Source organism: Solanum dulcamara, chromosome 1 (assembly GCF_947179165.1).
Source record: "Solanum dulcamara chromosome 1, daSolDulc1.2, whole genome shotgun sequence".
NCBI lineage: Eukaryota > Viridiplantae > Streptophyta > Magnoliopsida > Solanales > Solanaceae > Solanum > Solanum dulcamara.
The window spans coordinates 53,748,396-53,757,400 of record NC_077237.1 but is presented as its reverse complement, the minus strand read 5'-3'; the positions used below and the strand labels follow the sequence as shown (position 1 = coordinate 53,757,400).

Sequence of the window (9,005 nt, the reverse complement as noted above, 5' to 3'; positions counted from 1 at the left end):
CAAGTCAGGTCCAGAGTCTGATGTCGGGGTAGGGTATTCGAGTCGAAAGTCGGGCTGGGTCAGGAGTCAGAAGTCGAGTGGGTCTCGTTTTGGATGTCAGAGTTCAGTGGGGTTAGATCCCGATTCAAAAGTCGGGTGCAGAGTTGAATCTCAAGTCGGAAGTCAAGTCCCGATTTGAGATTCAAATCGAGTACTAGATTGGGAGTTGGTGTTGAAAGTCGGATCCTAGATGAGTGTCGGATGTCAGGTGTCAAAGTCAGATGTCGGATTGAGTTTCAAGTCGGGTCTAAAGTCGAATGTCAAAATGAATCTTTAGTTAGAGAAGTCGGGTCTCGGATCGAGTCTTGGGACAAGTGTTGGATCGAGTCCTAGGTCGGGAGTTTGGGTCGAGTCATGATTTGAAAGTTGAGTCCCGATTCAGGTGTCGGACTGAATTAGTCATCAAAGTTCTTTTCTATATGATAATTGATAGGAGTAACATGCAAAGCACATAGACACTAGTGTTCAGAAAAAAAATCAAGCTTCTGCCCCAAAACTCAAAAGTTTTGAGAAGATTGCGATGAAATGTGACATACCGGAATCTTCTTGAACAAACCTGCTTATGACAGCCATAGTTAACACAACCCTCATCATGTTGATTTCTGCTGCTTAATCTTCTTAAGGTGTTGTTCTATCTTTCTTTTATGTTATCCCTAATTCAATTTTGGTCTTGCTTCATAAAAGAATTTAATTATAAATTAACTCAAGAAAAGAAATTTCCCTACGAGTAAACAAAATATCGTAGTATTTGGGAATTGTAGCAGTTTTGAGACTCTATATCTTTGATTTGAATTCTCTATATATCTGTTCTTCTGCTTGAAAAGTCGAAGCTTGAGTTGGAAAATCAAGGACACATGCATATTTATGAAAATTTATAGTTTCCATTGTCAATGAGTATCCATTTCCTTCCTATTATTTTATTCACTATTATTAAGTTATTTTTTTAATATTTTTGCCACTTAATATGCTCGCCATGGCAAACTCATAACATTATTTCATTTTTTTTAGTCTGTGCAAGACATAAGCAATTTATGGAATTGTAGTAGTCTCGAAGTAGATGTGCATATTTTAGTTTGCAAATCATGAACTTCAACAATGGGAGTTTGATCTTTGATGCTGAATTATTTAATTATGTAACTGGCCGAATCCTTTTACCTTATCTTCTACTTTTATGTTTGTCAAACTTTAAATTGTGGGTATAAGGTTAAAAGAAAGTCTAAGAACTTTTCATAGGGAAGAAATTAAACTGCATTACTCTAATGTAGAAGTGAAAGTTGATAGTGTGCGAACATTTCATAAATAATGGTACAAGAAGCAACGCAAGTTGTACTAAAATGGCACTTGGACGGGGACGAACATCAATGTACATGAAACTAAAAAATATTCGATTACTTTTCATACACTCGCCATACTGTATAATTCTCAATTACTCAAGCCTTTACACGTGTCTACTCACTTGCATTTTGATGTTAGCTGGCTTCATTAAACATGTCTTTTAGATTATCTATTGATGTTAACACCCTTTTTTTCCTCATGGCTTCTATTGTTTTCCTTTTCTACCAAATCTCACTTTGTTGCACTACTATTTCCTCTCTTCAAATGGCCATGGTGACATTTTCAAGCTTCTGTGCTTATATTTTCTCTTATTTATTGCTTAATTTTTACATTAACGTATGTTGCTCGGACTCTTCAAAAGTATCACCAAGTGTGTGTCGGATTCTTCAAAAATAGTGTATTTTTGGAGAATCTGAAGCGGTGCGCCATTGAAAGTGAAAGACTCCGCGCAACTTAGACATTAACATACTAATGCTTATTTTCAGTGATCTTCCAAAGGTGTACATAAAAATTGGTTTCCATTGCTTCTATGAGGTTGTTGGCGTATAACATAATTTCCTCCTGTTTCAATTGTCTCTCCATTTTGCAGATTTGATATATTCTATCCCCATTTGATTACCCTATTTCAAACATGTTTGTTCTGACATGCGTCGATTTGCAAGATCTGGAGATTACTAAGGTTTGTGGGTCAAAACTAATGCTTGGTTTTATCATGTAGTCCAATCAAGTCTTTCCCTTTCATTTCCTTCATCACATGTTTACCGAGATTTCTTGCTGAAAGGAAGACATTTTATCATGAAGAGAATGGACCTCAAGAGATAAGAAGGTATAGTGGTTATAATCTTAACCCCTCATTGCAGTGAACCTGGTCATGGTAAGTCCCACTTTACTAGAGCAATTTTGCTAATGTGGGTTAATTTCTAAATTTGTTTAAGTTTGTGTTGTTTCTAGGCCAGTTCTGAATCATGGTTATTTGAATATTTGATCAATTTCAGACATGAAAAAGTTAATTTGTTCTTTCCTTTTTTTCTTCTCTGTTGCCAAATTAGATGAAGACATCTTTAAAAGATGATCTGTAAATGGCGCAATGTTGGAGGGATATGTATTTAGTGAAGCAGGCATGATAGATTTACCAAATGTAGATGATGGCTGAAAGTATTTTGTAGTTGAGGCAGTTAACTGGAGAAATGTTCTCATCCGTATTAACATCAAGAATAAACGTGATGGTTGCTTCTAATAAACTAAACAATAACCTTCGGTGGATTATTGCACTAGACTACATTACTCAAATCTCATATGAAAATTACAGAAACAAGAAATGTGTATGCATATTTATATATATATATATATATGTGCAATTTAAAAGAGAGAAAAGACACAGAGAATAGAAACATACAGATACATGGTCACTCCAAAACATATTTCACTGAGAAAAAAAAAATTAAATGCAACAAGTATATGATCTATAACTAGAATAAGAGCCCTACTTCAAATGGATCTTTTAGCAATAGAGAGGTACCAAAGGAAGAATGATTTAAAAAAATATGCGCTGTCACAAGAAAGCCTATTTTACACCCCCTGTGCAAAATTGCAGAACTTCCACAGATGAAATGGAAAGTCTTTTGTGGTAGGCCTTGTTAAGTTCATTAACTTTCATTCATTAGTATCAACTTGTATGTTTGATTGTGATATTGCATGTCTAAGCTATCTTAACATTCTTCGTATGCACTGTTCCATCAACTTCTTTATCCTAATAAGATTTTTACTCTTGAATTTGTCTGGTTAATTAAAAATTCATGATGGCGTTCTCAGATCCATGTCAATTCGCAGCCCTTATGATTGCGACTCTCTTCACCAAATCTTTTTATATGACCTCACTGGTTAAATCTGGCACATGTATTAACCTTTATCAACATATTAATAGGCTTTTGTAAGACAATCAAATCAGTTTTTATTAGATGGTTTACCATTTTCCTTATATGCTGCATAGTGCGTACAATTGTTGCTTCTTGCCTTAGCTGCTGGACTGTTGTAACTTGTATTGCTGTGTTAAATTGATAACTTCTGCTTACTGCATACAAAGATTGAAATTAGGGGCATGATACAAGGAGTATTAGAGTTCTATTTTGTATTAGCTGATTTATTTTAAAAAAGAAAAACATATATTTGAACCACTTAACACTACTTCATGTACATACTCTATAACTTTTGTAGGTTACAGAATATCTCAAAGTGTGATAAAGAACCGTGAATACATGTCTAAATTTATGTAGAGAATTATCCTCCTCTACTCTCTTATTTAGAACTTGTTGGAATGGTAAATAAAGGATAGGAAACTTGATTTTTCATGAATATTGTGTACTATTTTTTTGATGACTAATTAACTAGCCATATATCAACGAAGAGAAACTATACGTCTCAAGAAAAACTACACAATTTGGACAAACAAAGCCCTAAACTTACCTCAACAACAAAGAAAATACACCACCTGTACTAGCACTGCCAACCAACTAAGGATAGAAATTTAAACTCTTCATCATTCATCATGAAGAGTCACAAACTTTATACCAACAAGTATAAGATTCCTTGCTGCAATCAAATGAAAATAATATCACATAAATGCAAAGAAGTATCACATAATGTTGATTGGGCTTGTCTACCCTGTGTGGCAAGAACAAAACTAGAGTCTTCAAGGAAGTACATAGTGCTCCTGCATAGGTGGTTAGGAATGTTATACATGAACTACATTACAGAGCCACTAGGAAACCAAGGTTAGCTAAAATAGGTTTTGTTAGCTGCCTCCTAAAATAAATGTAATGCAATAAAAAAAAATTGCATGGTTACATGTACCTGCACTTGTTAACCTTTGTAGCAATAGCAATAACTATAGATTATATAAGATTGAATTCTAGACCATTCTGGTTACATCATGTCAATCAGGCTATATTCGATTTTTCAAGAGACTTCCCTCTAGTAGTGAAAATGTGTTTTGGACCTCAATGCAAGAGTTGTGTAGTTAGATTTTGACGGACGCATCTAATGAATTGAAAAACAACAACTCCTCAAAGGATGCACTATTGAATAAGTTCCATACAAGTCAAAAAGAAAACAAATTACTAAAAAGAAGCATGGATCGCATAGAGAGTAAATTTGTACGACTTGCAAGTACACTGGTCGGTTAGGCTTCATTGTCGTCATCTCCAAGTGAAAAAGATACAAGTTGAATAACTTCTAAGGTTAGTAAGCTTTCCACCACCACAATTTGATTAATATTTGCGAATTGATTTCGTGATATTTTTATGATGAATTAAATGAAGCATGGACTACTAAATTAAAATTGTGTATTTGTAAACTACATGAAAATTTGTAGTTATTTCCTAGTAATATTTACTCTGTAGCTTCCAGTTATTGTGTTGCTGAGATGGTGAGTATTTTGTGGTATCAAACAAATCATGCTTGAATTTGGAACAATTATGTGAAATGCTTTTACAAAATAAGTTGGTCTATTGCTCTTAAAGCTGGCTCTTTTCTGATCTAAATTTGAGCAACTTCTTCCATATCTAAACTGCATAGTCCATTATAACATGTAATACGTAAGGGATGCCCCTTACCTTCTCGATAAAGGAAAAGTTACATATAAATAGTTTATTAACAGGTCAACATTGGAAGGTGATTGATGGAATGTGAATTGATTTCTTCAACTCCACATCTTATCCTAGACCACATGACCAATTTAAGAAGATTAATTACTTTATGTCATGTGATAGAGTTCATCTTGATGGGTACTTGCAAAAAGATTTATTGATATTTTTACTTTTGAAGATAGTGATATTGGTTTATGATGCGCTGACAGTTACATAGTGTTGTGAGATGATGTTCTTCTCTTCTTTGTTTTACATCCTATAGAAGTAACAAAAGCAAAATCTTAAATATTCATTTATTTTCTAAACAATAGGAATTAATATATGTTTTCTAACTGATATACACTTATCCTTTCAATAGATCAATAATTACTAGTCATCAAACTTCCTCCTTGAAGATAGTGCAGAGCGAGTTGAAGTAGCTGAAAATGTTAAACAAGTTGAAGTAAGAGAAACCTACTTTGTTAGTCTGTCATTTTAAGCTCCATGTATGAATTGATTTTAAGGTTCTTTTTCTTTTGCATCTATTATAATTCTAAACTCGTGTGGATCCTCCGCATATAGGGATGCAACTTTAAACAGTGTGTAGTCTTTGGATTGTCTGGCACAATATTTTGTTTAGCATTTCATGCACACAAAGAGGTGGCGATCATTATATCATTGAAGAAATATTTCACTCAACTGAAGTGAGTTTGATTATTCTTATGCTGACTAGTGACTACATGTTCCACTGAAAAATGAAAAACTGCTCCTTCAAATAGTTATTGTACTAGACAATATTAGTTCTATTTTAACAAAAATCTAACTGGAAGACTTCAATCGGTTAGTAGATTTATATAAACTATGATATTATGAGTATTGGCAACAGAATTTAGTGATATTTCTTACTGTTGGGTTGCACAAAACATGGATCATTGACTTCTTTCATATTTTTCTCAACATTGGTTATTTTATGATTCGTTATGCTTATCAAGGTATTTTAGACTCGTATTTTCTGCACTTTCTTGTTAATTGAAACAATAACCATAGTATCCCACTAGTAAAATTCTCTGCCTAGTAATTTTAGAACTTTTATTTGCTTCTTGTTTAAATTTTATCTTACTAAGATTCATAAGATAAACTTTTTTGAAACTACTAGTTGGTTGAATCAGTTTGATCGAACAATATTTTCTCCCATTTTTGGTCAATATAATAATTAAATTAATTTTTTATTTTCTAAATAAAGTAGCTAGTGATAGTTTTATCACGAAACTGACGAGAATTTGTTCTTTTAATAGATGAATTGTTTGAAGTTTGAAGGTGTCCGTGAAGACCGTGCAAAACAAGTTGAAGAAAATATTAGTTTTATCTAGGTGATTGAAAGATGTTTTCATTTGTACACATAATATAATTCTATTTTCTTATTATTGTTTTTGGGAGTTTATATGACTAATGGCATACAGTTTGGATGGATTATATTTTCTAATTGTGATCCTTTAACTAGTTCTGTCATACTCCGAGCCTACATCCTGAACGTGGCTGGCACTCAAAAATCATTACTGATCCCAAGCGAACTACTTGGCCTGGCTAACTCACTCAGCGAAAGGCTTTAACTCATAAAATAGTTCGGAATAAAGCATGCAATTTAATACTCTTTAACATAATGATGAAATTCAATTGTGTAAAATATATAAGACTTAACTCAATGTTTCAAAAACATATTCAAGGAGATAAACTGAACTTTTTCTACTAATCTATGAAGCCTCTAGAACTGACTCTGAAATAGGTACCGGGACAGGCCCGTGGCTACCTCAAACTAATAGTAAATAACTGAAAGGATAAAGGCTCAAGAGGGCCTCTGAATGCAAAATGTCTCATGAAAAGCTGGGTAGAACTGATCTTCAACGATGTGCTGGTTGAGGATCTCTATTTTCTATATCTGCATCATAAAATGATGCAGGTCGAATGACGTCAGTACATGGAATATATGAGTATGTAAAATGGCAAAAGAAAACTTACCTAGAATACTCAATTCTTTAAGGGATAGCAATGCAACTCAGCGTATAAATTATAATAAATTTACTTTTTTGAGAGTTTCTCTAACCGACAACCACCACTTATGAGCTAGTGATGATGCAACGAACTGTTGTCATTGCCACAACCGTCCAATACTTTTCCAGAGTAAGGGATGCAAACTCATCTCTAGATCCAATAAAAGTCCTCTTTTAGGGCAATGAGGAGTCGCCCGAATGAACGGTATGATTCTATCCTACGCTGACTACGTAGTTTATGGGGTTCGAGTTATTCTATAATCTTACCCAAATCGGTGCTCAATACTACTCTCAAAATATAGTTTATTATGCTCATAACTCAATTAGTCTCTTCTTGGACATAACTCAAACTCAACTCTTCTCAACGCATCTCAAAATAAATATTAAATGTAGTACTGCTCAACTCATATGTATATACTCGAAATTTCTCATGCTCAAAATGAAAATCAAGAGACTACTCAACTCATGCTCAAGATCATAAGTGAAAGACTTCTCAAACTCATACTCATGTCAAACTCTTTCTCAATTAAATGATGAAGATAATCATTCTTTAAGCTCAAAATTTATGCATGAAATAATTAGAGCAAAACTCATTTAGGGTTCATGTGAATTCAAACATGAAGCCATAACCTCAAGAACTCATTCCATCAATGTACAATAAAACATATACTATAACTCAACAATAAATAATATAATTAACTCCAAGAATTCAACTTGTTGGGATGGGAACCCAAACTCAAACTCAACTTGACTGTAGAAGGATGTAAGGCATGAGGACGAACTTAATCTAACGTTATGATAGCCTTACATACCTAGAATGAAGATTATCAAAGCAAAACTTAAAACTTTGGCTTGAAAATCTTGAACCTTAGCTTCTCTTTTTCTCTCCAATCCTTGCTCTCAAAATATTTTATGTAATAATGAGAGGAATGACACGTTGGGTATTGATAAGGGACTGATTTTATTCCCAAAACAGCTTGGATTCAGTTTTGAAAAAGGTGGGAAAATACTAGAATACCGCTCACTAAAACTGACATTTGGTTGTCTATGGGTCCTTCTACAGATCGGGGAAACTTCTATAGATCGTAGAAGACTAATCGTAGAAACTATCGCCCAAAATTGGACCTCACTAGTTCAAGGTGTTTTGGGTCTATGACCAAGCTTCTACGGGTCGTAGACTTTTATACATTCGTAATACCCATTCATAGAAACTTTGTGCACATTCCAGTAGCTACTGGAATGTGACACTAAAGTCTACGACTCATTCTTACGAGTCGTAATAATTTCTACCGGTTGTAATCAAGACTCGTAGAAAAGAAACTAAAAACTGAAATTTTTCTAAGTGTTCAGGGTTTCTACTAATCCTTCCTAGGACTCGTTCAAAACTCTACGAGTCATAGAGTTGAGTTGTAACTTTTTATGACATGTCAGCTTCTAGTAAAATGGTTATAGCTTTTTACTCCAAACTCGAAATGAGGCAAATTTGATGCGTTGGAAAGAGGAATCAAAGACCTTTAATTTGATAAGTTATGAGCCACCTAATTCTTTGTATTATTATAGATATGATCGTTAAGTTGACCCAAGTAAAATCTTTTACTTAATCGGTAAGAAGTTTTCAACTCAACTATGTGATAGAGGATTCTTATGACCTTAATTCACATCAATTACACTTCAAAGACTCAAGAATCAGTCATAATAATTATATTACAATTAAAATTTATTGGATTCGGGCCTATACTCATACGAAGAATAGTTGGGGTCTTAACATAAAATATTTTGGGATGTTACCATATCTCCCCTTAAGATCATTTGTCCTCGAATGAGGACCAAGCTAAGAATTTACCCAAGGAATGAATACAACACAAGAACTCAAAATGTTCAAGCTCACGAATAACTCACTCAATTGCTCAACTCAGAAAGAGACTAACTCAAAGATAAGAGTAGGAATAGTACCTTTAAT

General features: G+C 33.7%; 1 long non-coding RNA gene across 1 annotated transcript; it reads left to right on the top strand.

Annotated features, from left to right (window-relative positions):
* Positions 1-5,422: 5,422 nt before the first annotated feature.
* LOC129888042 (uncharacterized) lies at positions 5,423-6,447 on the top strand. Its single transcript, XR_008766530.1, has 3 exons — positions 5,423-5,460; positions 5,580-5,701; positions 6,293-6,447. It is a non-coding gene; the product is annotated as an uncharacterized LOC129888042 (long non-coding RNA).
* The last annotated feature ends 2,558 nt before the right edge of the window (positions 6,448-9,005 follow it).